At 36.4% G+C, this 14,967-nt stretch overlaps 1 long non-coding RNA gene across 1 annotated transcript; it reads right to left on the bottom strand.

Moving 5' to 3' along the window:
• Positions 1 to 5,782: 5,782 nt before the first annotated feature.
• LOC128023552 (uncharacterized) lies at positions 5,783 to 8,876 on the bottom strand. The gene is made up of 4 exons (XR_008186028.1): positions 8,737 to 8,876; positions 7,786 to 7,891; positions 6,002 to 7,593; positions 5,783 to 5,891 (listed from the first exon to the last, which is right to left on the bottom strand). It is a non-coding gene; the product is annotated as an uncharacterized LOC128023552 (long non-coding RNA).
• Between the last annotated feature and the right edge of the window lie 6,091 nt (positions 8,877 to 14,967).

Here is a 14,967-nt window from a genome sequence, read left to right as displayed (position 1 = left end):
AGTGCAACTTCCTCTCAAAAACCGAGGTACTAATTCATAAACCACTGAATTCAGGCTAGTAAATCCTTCCCTGTGGTCCGTCAGAAACAAGCTCTCTCTCCTGTCTGGCACAAGAAAGCTGTCTCTTGGTTCCATCACAGTGAATCGTTCTTTATCCTGTCCCATGGCCTCTACCTCTGCATAAGACGGGAGTCCTGAGCCCCGACAGAATTTCATGGCTGTCCAGTGTGTTGGTCATCTCTAGAGATCAAGAATAAAATCACAACATTTTTAGAGCACCTACAAAAGAAATCTGATCAAATGCTGATTTGGTCCTCAAGAAACATGTCGTCTTATCAGTGTTGAAAACAGTTGTGCTGAAACATTTGAAATAAAAAGTTTAAAAGAAAAGCATTTATTTGAAATAAAAACATAATGAGATCACCCAAACTTTTGTCATATTTTCTCTCCAAACCAGTATTCATTCTTTCTTCTGTGGAACATTCAAAGTATTTTAGACGGTCAGATATTTTAGAAAGGAATCATAAAATATATATTTTTTTATATAACATATCATTGGACACTAAAACAGTTTGGTTACCAACACTCTTCAAATCATCTTATTATATGTTCCAGTTCCACAGATGAAAGAAATTCAAATTTGGAACGACATGAAGGTAGAGCAGTAAATAATGACAGAACTTTTAATTCAAAGTAACATGCAGCACAGAAACCAAGCGTTTTTAATGTTAAACAGTGCAACAGATACAAAGACTGGAAGTGTGTTCTTCAGATGAAAGGTCAATCTTGGATTATGGATTAAGTGTCATGTTGAAAAAGGTTATGGCCTAAGGAAAAAAAGCTGTGCAGGTGTCAATTTTATCTCGGTTTGTAGGGCTCCTATAAATGATCTCAAATGCGACTTCAATTTGAAGCAAGACATAATGAAGAAAAAATCCTCTCAGTGAGCTGCAGGACATACGGTAATAAGACTGATACACACCGCTGGTAGAAAGATTTCTTCTGAATAAAGGTGTGCTGGTGAGTTTGGTGGTGACTGAGGAGGCTGATGTAGGTGATGTTGTAGTTCTACACACTGCCATCACTCCTGTCTGCACTGCTGGAGTGCTGCTTCTAATGACAAGCTGCTTCTGTCGCAGCTCTGGTTCTTTATCTTAAAATACTACTAGAATAAGTTAGTAAAAATGGGAGACCGTGGAATGGAGAAACAACTCAAGATAAAAGTGGAGGATATGCTGTATCTATTCACCTCAAATAAGCACCCATTCCTGACGATACTGGTCAAAACCACTGGAACATCTGCAGGAGAAACAATATTTGCAACTGTTGAGTCCTGCTTTATCAGTAGACTTGAATTTGAAAGACACTGCACGTAATGTAGCTGACTATTCCAAGTGTATACCTCTGTAGGTGACAGCAGCAGCTACAGCTGAAGCCGATCTGAGCCGTAACACACGTCTCACAGCTGGAGGACTGAAGGCACGCTGATGACAGGAGGAGCAACATTTTAACAGAGATGTGTGAGACGTGGGTACTACTCACAATAAGTGATTAAATGCATTCAAGTCCAACCATGGAAAACAAGAGTCACAGAGGCCTTACATTTACAACACAACATTACATTTGTCTTATCTACGCAGTGCTATTTTCCATAAATTAAACATATTCCATCTGATCTGAATCCAATTCTGTCAGCGGTTTGGACTCACTTGGTAGGGGAAGCATCTCAACAGCAGTCACGTTTGAGAGGAGTGATGTAGCCTACTGAGTAGCAGTCAGCATTTTGTGGATAACGTCTCCTGTGTAGATGAAACCTGAATATAAATTGAATATCAAATACACACTTCTATTCAGTAAGAATGCATACATTGATCAAAAGTGACAATAAAGAAACATAATGCTACACAATTTCCTGTAGCTCAATTGGTAGAGCACTTCGCTATCAAGCACAAGGTTGTGGGTTTGATTCCCTGGGAACACATGATAGGTAAAAATCGATAGCCTGAATGCACCGTAAGTCGCTTTGGATAAAAGCGTCTGCTAAATGCATAAATTTAATTTAATTTTAATTTACAAAAGATTTCTATTTCAAATAATGGTAAAAGTTAAAATATACAGTATGCTACTCGCCTCCTGTAGCTATATGTATTTTCCTTAATGAATGTTCGTAGAAAGGGAAATTGAAGTTCAGATTCACCCTCTATAAGATAAATAAAACCACTAAATTATGTGCACAAAATAAGTAAAAATTTGTAAACACTTTGTAGGTGATTGTATGATTGTACCAAAGTCTGGCAAAGTGTGTTGGAAAGAATTCCATGAACTCTTCCAAAGCCCATTCGTTCAATATTTACCCACAAATATTTGTCTGGACTGTCCGTGGGCCCATAGAATTTGAATGTGTTGTAGATATGATCCATATCTCGCTAATGAAATATACACCTTATTTGAAATATAAACATGACAATGTACAGTATATATAGACAATACATTCATTTATGTTCACCTTAATAGATAAATTGTCATGACTCTGATTTGTCACACCTTCTGGAAAGCGCTCTGAATCCAGTCTGCTGTGCTCTTCATAGCGCTCCAGATCCTGGTTCTGACTGATCTCGTCCACCGGTTTGGATGAGAGCATCAATCTTCTCCATCTCCTACTGTAAAGCTTGAGGTTTACACTAGCATTCTCTTGCTTGGAGTGCCTTTAACAGGTAAAGCAGGAGACCACCGATGAACGAAGATTAATCAAACATTATTATATGCTGTATTTTCTGTGCTACAGCAGTCATTGAATCATTTATAACCTACATGCGTGCCAATTGCTCTCTGATTCAAAATTAATTTCACATAAAATACAATGCACACATTCAGCTCTTTGGAGAACTGAAGAATGTAACATTGACAATGATTTTAAGCAGCTGTTAGTGGATGAAAACGACCTTTGATGCAAATACACACAGTTCTGCATGCTGACAGAGACCGCAGGGTATACAGTGAGCATACATGGGCCAAAAAAAAAAAATCTTCTGCATTCTGCAGGGTAGCTATTTGAGGAGTACAAAACTCTATTATTATATTATTAAAATTATTAATATTCTTTACAATTACACTGCTTCTTCATGACAAAGCCAAGCAATAATATTTCTGTTCTAATCAAAATTAATGAATGCTAATGCCTCTTAGATGATTTATGGGTCAATGACACACACTATTTTTGTCTAGATCTTAAATATATGTTAAATATCCAGTTCATAGAGTCAGGGATTTGAACGCATATTTATATATTTTTGTACTGCTAAAAATATATGCCGTATTTTTCGGATTATAAATCGCACTGGACTATAAATCGCATTTATTTAGAACCAAGAACCAAGAGAAAACTTTACCGTCATCAGCCGCGAGAGGGCGCTATACACTGCTTAGTGTAGAATACAGGAGCACTGAGCAGCATAGAGCGCCCTCTCGCGGCTGTAGACGGTAATGTTTTCACTTTCTCATTTCTCTTGTAGCATGTCAAATTAATTTTGATAAATAAGTCGAACCTGACTATAAGTCGCAGGACCAGCCATACTATGAAAAAAGTGCGACTTATACTCCAGAAAATACGGTAGGTGGTCCATATGAACAGAACTATGAATAACCAGGTATGGAACATTTTATTTCATTTATTGTAAAAGACAATTTGTTTTTGTGTGATGTATAAAAGCCATACTATAAAATAAAAATAATACACAATCAACATAAAATCCGAGGCCAAAGCAGCATTAAAAGCCACTGAATAATAAAAAAATAAGTTTAACCCTGTTCCTGGAGATCTAACTTCCTGCAAAGTTTAGCTCCAACCCTGATCAAACACGGCTTAACCAGCTAATGAAGATCTTCAGGAGCACTAGATCATTACAGGAAGGTGTGCTGAAGCAGGGCTGGAACTTGTTAGATCTACAGGAAAATGTTATAACTGTACCTCTGTTTGGGGGAAGAGAGATTTATTTTTTACATTCAGAAATTATGAAGTAAATAAGTCTTAAATAAATAGGTAACACCTATTGCATGTTTAGACTAAATTAAAACATGCACAAAAAAAAAAAAAAAAAAAAAAAACACTTAACACTGGATGGCAATTCCTATAAGGTAAACTGAACCAAAATAACTGCTTAAATTCCTGAGAAAACATGTGGTTTTGCAGCCAGTTCCATAACCAACTACATTTAATGTCTTTCCTTGTACATTTAAATGAAGGGAGCTGCCAGATAACTGCATGCAACTGATGCGCTTAATGTTCAGCTTCAAACACAACCACACGAGACTGTCCAGTGAAGTGCATATGAGGAGTTCATGAGAGTTTACAATAAAATAATGTGTATTTTGTATACATTAAGCATTTTATATATTATGTTTGTTTATTTCACTTATGTGTATTATAGTAGTCCTACAGTATAACTGTTTGTTCTGTTTGTACTGTTGGTACTGTTGTAAAAAAGGCTAAGACCATACTGCCAGACCTCAGAAGTGACTTTTGAAGATGTGAATGTGCACAAAGGAAGCACAGAAATCTAAAATGCATTTTCTTTTTTTTTTTTACATTTCTAAATAATACAGTATTTAACCACACTCATCATTTCATTTCTGGAGTCAACCATGTCTTCTGAACATTACAGCAGACTTTGTGTCAGCATAAACAGAGCCATATTAAATAGTGGTTTGGCAAAGTTATAAGTGATCTAACAGACATTACAGACATAAAAACGTCAACCTTCCATTTTGATTCATCTGAGCACTTAAAAGTGATTTAGTCCACGCTTGTAGGCCTACTCATATGTCTGAATGTGAGTGTGTATGTGTGTGTGTGTGTGTGTGCTTGTTTGAAAAGGCAGGAAGAGGGAGTGCTGGTTTACCATTAGGAAACCATTAGGTTCCTGTGAGAAACGAGTGGATTAGGGGAGTGTGACATGTCTCAAAGAGCTGAGAAGATTCTCTGACCCTTCGGTTTGGAAGTGTCAGACAGCCCTCTCCTGAATGATGTTAGGTCAGCTCAAGACATAGGGGTTTAATAAAGTGGTTTAAATCCAATGTATTCCAACCAAGCCTCTAATTGCTGAGATTGAATTTAAAAATATATAAAAGGAAGTCTAAAGGTGAATTCAAAATGTTAAAGGTCAAAACCCATTTACAGTCTATGATAAAGTTCTTGTAATTTGCTTAAACTAAATTTTGAGTGCAGTCATATGATGTGCTGTCATATAAATCTGAAGAGCTTTAAATATAGCAGTGTTTACTGATAATATTTTCAGCCTTATAAAGTGAATTCCCAACACTCCAAATAAAATATTAGCACATTAGTAGGCCTCTCTGGCTTGTTATTATGTTGTATGTAAAAGTGTAAATAAATCTATAATGAACAACTAAAGAATAAATGAACAACTCCAGAAAGGCTGCACTTCACACAGGATTTGCATTTGATATGTCGGCAAATCCAATTATATAATTTAATCTGCCTGTGCCATCATGCAAGTTCAACGCAACATCAATGCATTCAAAAACAATACAAAATTAATTTAAAGAATTTATTGTGAGGAAACCGGTAGTTCTATGTGAAATCAGACACTGGGCCCCCCGATATAGCCAAAATGGCATGATCCTAGCAATGATTCAATCAGGCAGGTATTTTAATGCCATATGGCTACTGTTAAAACAAATGGTTGGGGGACTGCAATCATTTCTCAGTACAATAAAGATATACATTAGGTATGATAAGATTTATAAAGATTCTGTCCGAGTTTGAAAGATTTTTTATGTGAAAGTTTTTTATGTGAAAGATGAGTGTCATCTCCATCTGCTGAAAGTAGAATATTCCTGGAGTTGCTGTTTGCTCCTGTAGATGTTAAACCCTGGCAAAAATAGGCAAAAATAATTTTTACAATGCTATATGGATGTGTGCTCTTAAGTATAGTATACTCTATAGTATAGTATAGTCTATAGTATAGAAAAAAATACCCACACTCATATTGCAGTCAAAGTAGCTACGAGAAAAGTTACTATCAAGCATGTCATCTTCAAGTATCCCTGTATATAAACAAGACATTTCATTTTTATCTAATTAAATTGGCCATGTAATGAGCAGTACATACCTTTTTTTTTTATTATTCAGCACAAAAAGGACAGGGACGACAGTACATATCACAAAGACTGTCACTCCCAACCCAGCACCAATACCTACATCTAAACAGCTTTTTTCTTTTTTTTTTTTGGTCATGGTCCTCCTGTACCTGTTATTGATGTGTAACCTGAGAGTCCCAAAATTGTGTCCATACATATGAATGTGTAGCAGTGCCCTCTGCTGTCAGGGGTGAATATCTCACTTAGGATCCTGACAGTGTCTCCCCAGGTGCCCACAGAACTGTCCATATAATAAGTATGGGTCACCATGCTTGGCTTTATGTCACGCCACTTTCATAAAAGGTCTGTTTTTAGTACGATATCAATCACTTATTTAGTGTTCTACTGCAAGTTGATAAACTGCAATACAGCAAACTGTATAAATCACATCAGGAAATTCAGTCTTTTGAATCATTTACCAAAAAGACTTGATTTGATTTAATTATTTATTTGTCAGTGATCTTTTCTCGGTTACATTTTTGCCCGTAGGTGTATCTACTCACTGTATAATTTAAGTGAAAAAACAAAAACAAAACAAGTCTTATTCTGTTACATATACGCAAAAAGACTCCACAAAAAGTATTTTCAGTCGTCATTTCTGATTTATTCACAAACAAAACACCACTACTTAATAAACCTGGATTTAAAATAAGCACAAATGTATTGTTTTCAAGCCCAGTTCTCTCAACAGACAAGCAAGTAGGCGGACCTTCACTGTTGTCCAGATTTTCAATTTATCCTACAAAAGCAATGAGGTCATATGTTTTTGATGACCTTTGATTATGGTTGGACTTTTGAAACTTACGGTAACCAGTATTTAAAACACTATGGAACTTTTGGCCCTCTAACGGTTATAAAATAAACCTGCATTGTTTTGGTTGCATTTCAGCTTCAGAACATCCTCCAGGAGCTTCACTAAAGCTTTTCTCTGTGTACTGATATGAACTGACAGACACTTTAAATGTTTTGTGTATGCACTTTCCACTAAAGTCTTTCCCACTGACAGCTCTAAAATTTAAATTACTATTACTTTAACAGTGTATTTAAGTAAAATAAATACTTTTTGCACGCTCTCATTGCTATTTTATAAAATATAAAATACAATTTTTAACACTTTGGGACCAGGAGTTAAGTGTAAAGTATGTATGATCCCCATTAAAAGAAAGCACAATATCAGATCTATTTATATTTCCTTTATATTCTCTCTAACATTTTAATGAAGCTGAGTGAACTCTTTCAGCTCACCTGTGGAAGTGTTGGTGGAGGGCTGGTGTCTGAGCCAGTCTGCATCATTAACCCTCCATTCATCCAGCTGCAGAAGTTTGCCTCAAAGTCACATTGTCCCGAAGCAGTGGAGGGATGGTTTAAAACCTGAACATCATCAAGTGCTATGACTCCCTGTTCCGTTTGGCCTGTAATCCCCTCCGCCACGATCTGAAAGACAGCTGTATTAATGAGGACACTCCTGCAGTTCCACATCAGTAAACTCAAGGGTACAGACTGTAGAAAATGAACAGATCTGTGCAGCTCGTGATCTGTGACTACTGTACCAAACAGTGACAGCAACTGCGTATTACTTTGAGGTTTTGATCAGTCCCCAGACACAGTGATGACTCAGGGACTCACCTTGTAGTTTGACCCTGAGATGGTTAGAGAGTCTGAGCAAACCTCCACAGTCCACCCTGTTCTCCAGACCGGGTCACCAGCAGTAAAATTTAGGCATCACAACATACTGTAATAATATGAAATATGTATAGTTAATTTGAGATTTTATAAAGATCACATTTAACTGCAGTATTAAACTATTAGTGTTTTTAAAGATTAACTTAAAGTAATCATTAGTTGATGGCAAAGATAATCTAAATGATCTTTTCAAACATTTGAGAAATTAACATGCATTATTGAATATTCAATTTTGAATCTAATATCAGCTGATAACAAATATGGTGTCAATGTGAAAAACTATTTCACTGATTAACTGTAAATGTTAAAAATATATTGGTGTTTCACTACTTCTCAAACCTAGTTATACAAAGGATTTTCATATGAAGTGGAACATTTTTAAAGTAAGGCAATGGTTAAGGTCCCCTTTATTAAATGACCCCTTTCCAGGCTCACAATTTTTAATGGTATATATAATCAAGTTGCTTTTGACATTAATTAAATCTCCTAAATTTGTCACTAAGCTTACAAGTTTGATATTGAAGATAGTATATAGATAGATGAATACAACATTATGTTACAGCTGTGCCAAATGCTTGTGGTGCTCTAGTAAGCATGGAGGACATTTCGACAGGACACTGTGAAAAACAACAGAACAAATGCTAAACTATGTTATTAATAACCTGTGATAGTACAGTCACCTTTAGTGGCAGATAAATCATCTACAGCAATGTGACCAGACGGCCCTCCAACTGAAGCCTCAATTAATATCTGATGAATTTCTGTCAGTTGCACATGACTCTGAGCCATCTGCCATTCAGTCCCCTGATGTTAATGTACAAATAATATCCGATAATAGCAAGAAACACATAATTAAGAAATGTGATGATTGAGCTGACCAAATTGTTGGCTCACCATTTCCACTGGTGTGGTCACCCGGATGATTTGGGGTCTCAGAAGTTCCGCTCCATCTTTCCCAGTCAAGGTCCTCTTCAGCTTCCTGGATCCACCCATACAAGTCCTTCTCAAAGGAGCATGTGGCCAAAGAAATGTCTGGAGTACAGGAAAAGTGAGACAAGATGAGGGCTTGGTTCGCTCGGAACAGAACTTCAAATTAAAAAACACACATTACCTTTCAAAAGTTTTGGATTCTGTAATAATTTTATTTAATGATGTTAGAGGTCTCTTAAGCTGACCAAAGCTGCATTTATTTGATCAAAAATACAGTAAAAACGGTAATTTTCACGATAGTTTTCTATTTTAATACATTTTAAAATGTAACTTCTTCCTGTCCTGGCAAAGCTGAATTTTCAGCAGCCATTATTCCAATCTGCTGATTTGGTTCAATGTTGAAGACAGCTGTGCTGATTAATATTTTTGTGATTCATTTGTTTCAGGATTCAGAGAAAACAACATTTATTTGAAAAATAATTATTTTGTAGCATTGTAAATGACTTTACTGTCACTTTTGGTACATCTGATGTGTTAATGCTAAAGTATTAAAAAAAATATAAAATAAAATAAAAATCACAAACCTGAAACATTTGTGTTCAGAAGTAGTCACAATATTTCACTAATCATTTCTAGACTACGGTAAAACAGGGTTACCTTTTGTCATACCGAAGAAGCAAGATTATTATGCAGCTCAAAGCTATCTCCGTTTTATCCCCATGCACCTGGAGGTTGGTAGTCTCATCCAGGGCCATGGTCCGAGTTGCAGACAGGTAATCATACTGTATGAGTGAGGTTTGGCTGCTGAAAACGTTCTTAAATAGGACACAGGGAAATGACATCTATAATCATGAAGACAATTTGCCTGAATTAGTGTATGAGGCAGGGATCCTACAGGATTGATCTCTAAAGATCAGACTCGTGATTGCATGTGTAAGTGTTTGCATAGCCTGTAAGGCTGTTCTTGTTTGCCCAGTGGTAAGTGTTCTGAATCCCACTGAGTTGAAGTGCGGCTGGATCATGACCAAAGCAGCTTCCTGTCCTCCTCACCCTTCTTCATGATCACGCTGAGATCGCCTGCACTTCCTGCACGCATGTGGAAGTGAAACCTAGTGTGAAAGAGATAAACAAAAGAGGACAGCTAAGTGTCGTGTGTTATGTTGTGTAATGGAAGTATCTGTCTGTTTTACAGAAACATTTTACTTTACTTTTGTCAGCAGTTTTGCACATCAACATTAGAAATGAACTCACAGAAGCTAACAGCATGCAGAGCTGACAGGCAGGGATGGACTCTGAAACACAGCCACATTCTTTGATCTGCATGTAACGCCCTGAGGAGATATAAAGGGTAAAATGATTAATGGTTTTTATTTTGCTATGTAATTATTAATGGATTGGTGTAGCCTGTTCCAGTAGTATGGTCAGTGGGCAGGTCTGTGTTGTTTGAGGCCTTCACCCATTGCCATTTGTTAGGACCCACACTCAGGTATATCACTCCATTGACACTGTCCCTTCTCAAAACTGCATGGACCTAGAGAGATACAATAACAACAACAATCTACTACTACTACTACTACTAATAATAAATAGTATACATATATTTAAAAATAATAGATTATTTAATATATAATAATTATATTAATATAATACAATGATGTGATATGTGATATGTGATATGTCTATGTGATCTTTAGAATATTTAAAATTTATTTTGACAATTATTTTATTTTTTACTTCTGTTCTTCCTAAAATGAATGACTCAATGATTGATTGAATGACTCCCCGCATGTTTCTTTATCTTCCTCTAGAGGGCAGTCTAGGATATAATTACACTGAGCACCAGCTGCGACGCATTTTACACCATACTGCCAGCAGTGAAACTCATTCTCCTGAATTAAAAACCAAGTGTCTTAGCAATGCTATACAGGTTCCATAAATGCAATGCACACAGACTGGAGTAGTTTAAGTCTATGGTTCTTTTAATTATGATGATTTGGCTAACATTTAACAAAAACCCATCAATCTCAACAAATTAGAATATAGTGACATGGCAATCAACTAATCAACTCAAAACACCTGCAAAGGTTTCATGACCCTTCAAAATGGTCTCTCAGTTTGGTTCACTAGGTTACACAATCATGGGGAAGACTGCCGATCTGACAGTTGTCCAGAAGACAATCATTGACAGCCTTCACAAGGAGCCACAAACATTAATTGCCAAAGAAGCTGGCTGTTCACAGAGTGCTGTATCCAAGCATGTTAACAGAGATTTGAATGGGAAGGTAAAGGAATGGAGAAAAAAAAGGGATGCACAACCAACCGACCAACTGCAGCCTTGCATTCTTGAGGATTGTCAAGCGAAATCGATTTAAGAATTTGAGTGAACTTCACAAGGAATGGACTGAGGTTGGAGTCAAGGCATCAAGAGCCACCACACACAGATGTGTCAAGGAATTTTAATACAGTTGTTGTATTCATCTTGTTAAACCACTCCTGAGGCATCTTACCTGGGCTCAGGAAAAGAAGAACTGGACTGTTGCCCAGTGGTCCAAAGTCCTCTTTTCAGATGAGAGCAAGTTTTGTATCTCATTTGGAAACCAAGGTCCTAGAGTCTGGAGGAAGGGTGGAGAAGCTCATAGCCCAAGTTGCTTGAAGTCCAGTGTTAAGTTTCCACAGTCTGTGATGATTTGGGTGCAATGTCATCTGTTGGTGTTGGTTCATTGTGTTTTTTTAGAAACCAAAGTCTGCACCCATTTACCAATACATTTTTGGAGCACTTCATGCTTCCTTCTGTTGACCAGCATGCTGATTTTATTTTCCAGCAGGATTTGGCACCTGCCCACACTGCCAAAAGCACCAAAAGTTGGTTAAATGACCATGGTGTTGGTGTCAATGCGCGGCGGAGGGCCCTGAGGAAAGAACAGGAACAAAAAGGGCAAAAAGGCAAAACCATAACCGAACCAAACAACAGGAACACGAGCAGAAGCAGGTGTGAGTGGATGAAAGTACCACTGAAGGTAATGAGTCCGGGAGCAAGGGAGAAACACGGGTGGAGCAACTAAACAATAATGAGTTAACCAGATGGGCGGGGTCAGAAAAAGACAGGAGAGAGCACATGGCAACAAACAAACACAACATTCTCAGAAGACAGTTACAGTTGGTGTGCTTGACTGGCCAGCAAACTCACCAGACCTGAACCCCAGAGAGACCCATGGAGTATTGTCAAGGAAAATGAGAAACAAGAGGCCAAAATATGCAGATGAGCTGAAGGCAACTGTGAAAGAAACCTGGGCTTCCATATCACTTCAGCAGTGCCACAAACTGATCACCTCTGAAATGAGGCAGTAATTAAAGCAAAAGGAGTCCCTGCTAAGTATTGAGTACATGTACAGTAAATGAATATACTTTCCAGAAGGCCAACAATTCACTGAAAATGTTGAGTATTGAAGTATTCTAATTTGTTGAGTTGTATTCTAATTTGTTGAGTGAATTGGAGGGTTTTGGTTAAATGTTAGCCTAAATCATCACAATGAAAAGAACCAAAGACTTAAACTACTTCAGTCGGTGTGCATTGAACTGATTTAATACACGAGTTCCACAATTTGAGTTGAATTACTGAAATAAATGAACTTTTTCATGACATTCTGATTTTTTGAGGAGCACCTTTATGTCACACAGAAGGAAACCTCGTCCATCACTGTCTGTGACGCATGAACCTCACATACTGGAAGACAGTCTGAAAATAAAGTTGAGTCAGATTGCATCAGTGCATATGAAAGAGACTGTGCATTTCATTATTTGATTGACACATGATTGCACAATGACTCATGGTGCAATAAGTTCTGGGCAGCAGGGTGCTAGAGGTGATCTCTGCTGTCTGTCTGTATCTCACCCAAATCATGTGCTGAAGTAATGTTATGACCTGGAACATACCACAACCATTTCATTATAAGAGGAGAATTCTGTCAGTGGTACATAAACATAACTAACATAAAAATAACAAAAACAATGTTTATATTCTCTCGGTGTACTTTGTGTCACTATTGAAAATTACCTGAAAATTATGTTTACAATATTTTGGATCATTTACACCAAGCTTGGTCAGTAAGAGTTTTTAAATTATTTTTTAAATAAGTCACTTATGTTCACCAAGGCTGCATTTATTTAATAAAAAATAAAGTTAAGCAGTAATAGTGTGAAACATGATTACAATTTCAAATGGCAGTTTTCTATTTAAATATATTTAAAAAAAAGATGAACTTTAAGATGAACTTTAAAATGAACTTTAAAATGAACTTTCATTAGCCATTACTCCAGATTTCTGTCACATGATCCTTCAGAAATAACTTTAATATGCTGAATAAACATTTCTTTTTATCACCAATGTGGAAAACAATTTTGCTGATTAATTCTGTGATTTTTCAGGATTCTTTGATTACTTGTTTATTTGAAACAGAAAACTTTTGTAACATTATACATTTAACATTATTAATTTGTAACATTTATTACCATTATTTTGATAAATTTAACATGCCATGGCTGAATAAAAGCATTTCTTCCAAACAAATCTTTCTGACCTTGACCTTGAAAAACATTAACCACCTCAAATAATGTTTGATAATTCAAAACCTTTTTTCTTTTTTAACTGAGTAGAAAACCAGTTTACCTGTACATGGCCCATGTTTCAGACTAATGTCATCTACAGCGATGTATCCTTCACAACCCGTTTGAGCCTCTATATGAATCTGGTAATCAAGGTTTAAAAATATTACATGGCACAATTACAAATGGATATTATGGCTTTCCAAATAGATGTATTTCACACCTGAAAGGTATTGGTCTCAGCTACAGTGACAGAGACATTTTTCCAGTTGTTCCCAGTGATCTGTGTTTCAAACAACAGTCATTGCTCTGTAGGACCTCTGTAGAGACCGCTTGCATGAATCCAGTCATATTCATCTATGATACCATTAGCAACATTCAGCCATGTACACTTTCCTGACTCAAAATCACAACTTCCTGTTGGGGAACATGTTCCAGTTTAACTGAGACATCATCAAGAAGAACAAATTCTCAGACTCATAGTTTGTACTGAGCCCGGCTCTGAACGCCACCTGTGTGTGAATGCAAAATCATACAGTATACATTCATAATTGAGAAAATTAAAATGCAGAAACTGCATGTGTTTGTCACTATGAATATAATATTCTGAAAAAGTAAGGAGAAGGAGAGACTGAATCAGGTAAAGAAAAAATGTATGACGCTTTATGAAACAGAAATAATTCCGCCGAAAATAAGAACAGAAGAAAGCAGTGATTAATAATTAATACCAGTTCTGTGAACTGATTCACTGGTCAATTCGATCTGATTCAAAGATGAATTGCTGCTTGGCTAGGGTGAATATTAAAATGATCACTGAGATCGTCAATCCAAAATGAAATTCTATCACGATTCATTTAACTTCATGTCATTCCAAACCTGTGTGAAACAGTTTTGGTTCCGTTGACTCCCACAGTATTTTATCCCCATACAGCAGAAGTTAAAGGGAACCACAAATGTTTGGTCACCAACATTCTTCTTCTTTTGTGTTCCACAGAATTAAAAATAATAAAAATAATAATAATAATCACATAGGTTTGGAATGATAAGAGGGAGAACAAATGATGACAGAATTGTTATTTCTGGGTGAACTATTCGTTTCAAATTTGTAAAACTTTTTCACTCAAAGCTATTGAATGGCTTCAAATGTCTCCTTTTGTGTGTGTGTGTGTGTGTGTTTCAGATCATACAAATTTCATAACAATATGAGAATGCTTGTAAAATTAAAGTACTGTAATTTATACTCGATTCACTCATTTTCTCGATGCATCAGTTACAAACCCTGACGATTCATATTAATCAATCTTGAAACATGATTTTTGAATCGTGACTTGCCGTTGCTCAGACAGTAATTGAGTTAAAACGCTTTGAATTGAATGAATTGCGATTGCTATAGCTATAGTCCAGTAAAAAAAAAAAAAAAAAACCTGGATAGCAATATTACAGTCAATACTAAAGGAATGTCAGCAGCTGTTGAAAATGGGTCCTTATTGTTTCTTTTGTGTACTCACCTGGGGAGAACAATCTTAATTTATGCTATACTTATATGCTGAAGTTATATATAAACTTTCAGAAAGTACGATAAATCTTGCAAAG

Source organism: Carassius gibelio, chromosome A2 (genome assembly GCF_023724105.1).
Source record: "Carassius gibelio isolate Cgi1373 ecotype wild population from Czech Republic chromosome A2, carGib1.2-hapl.c, whole genome shotgun sequence".
NCBI classification, from domain to species: domain Eukaryota; kingdom Metazoa; phylum Chordata; class Actinopteri; order Cypriniformes; family Cyprinidae; genus Carassius; species Carassius gibelio.
This window is presented reverse-complemented; position numbering and strand designations above follow the sequence as displayed.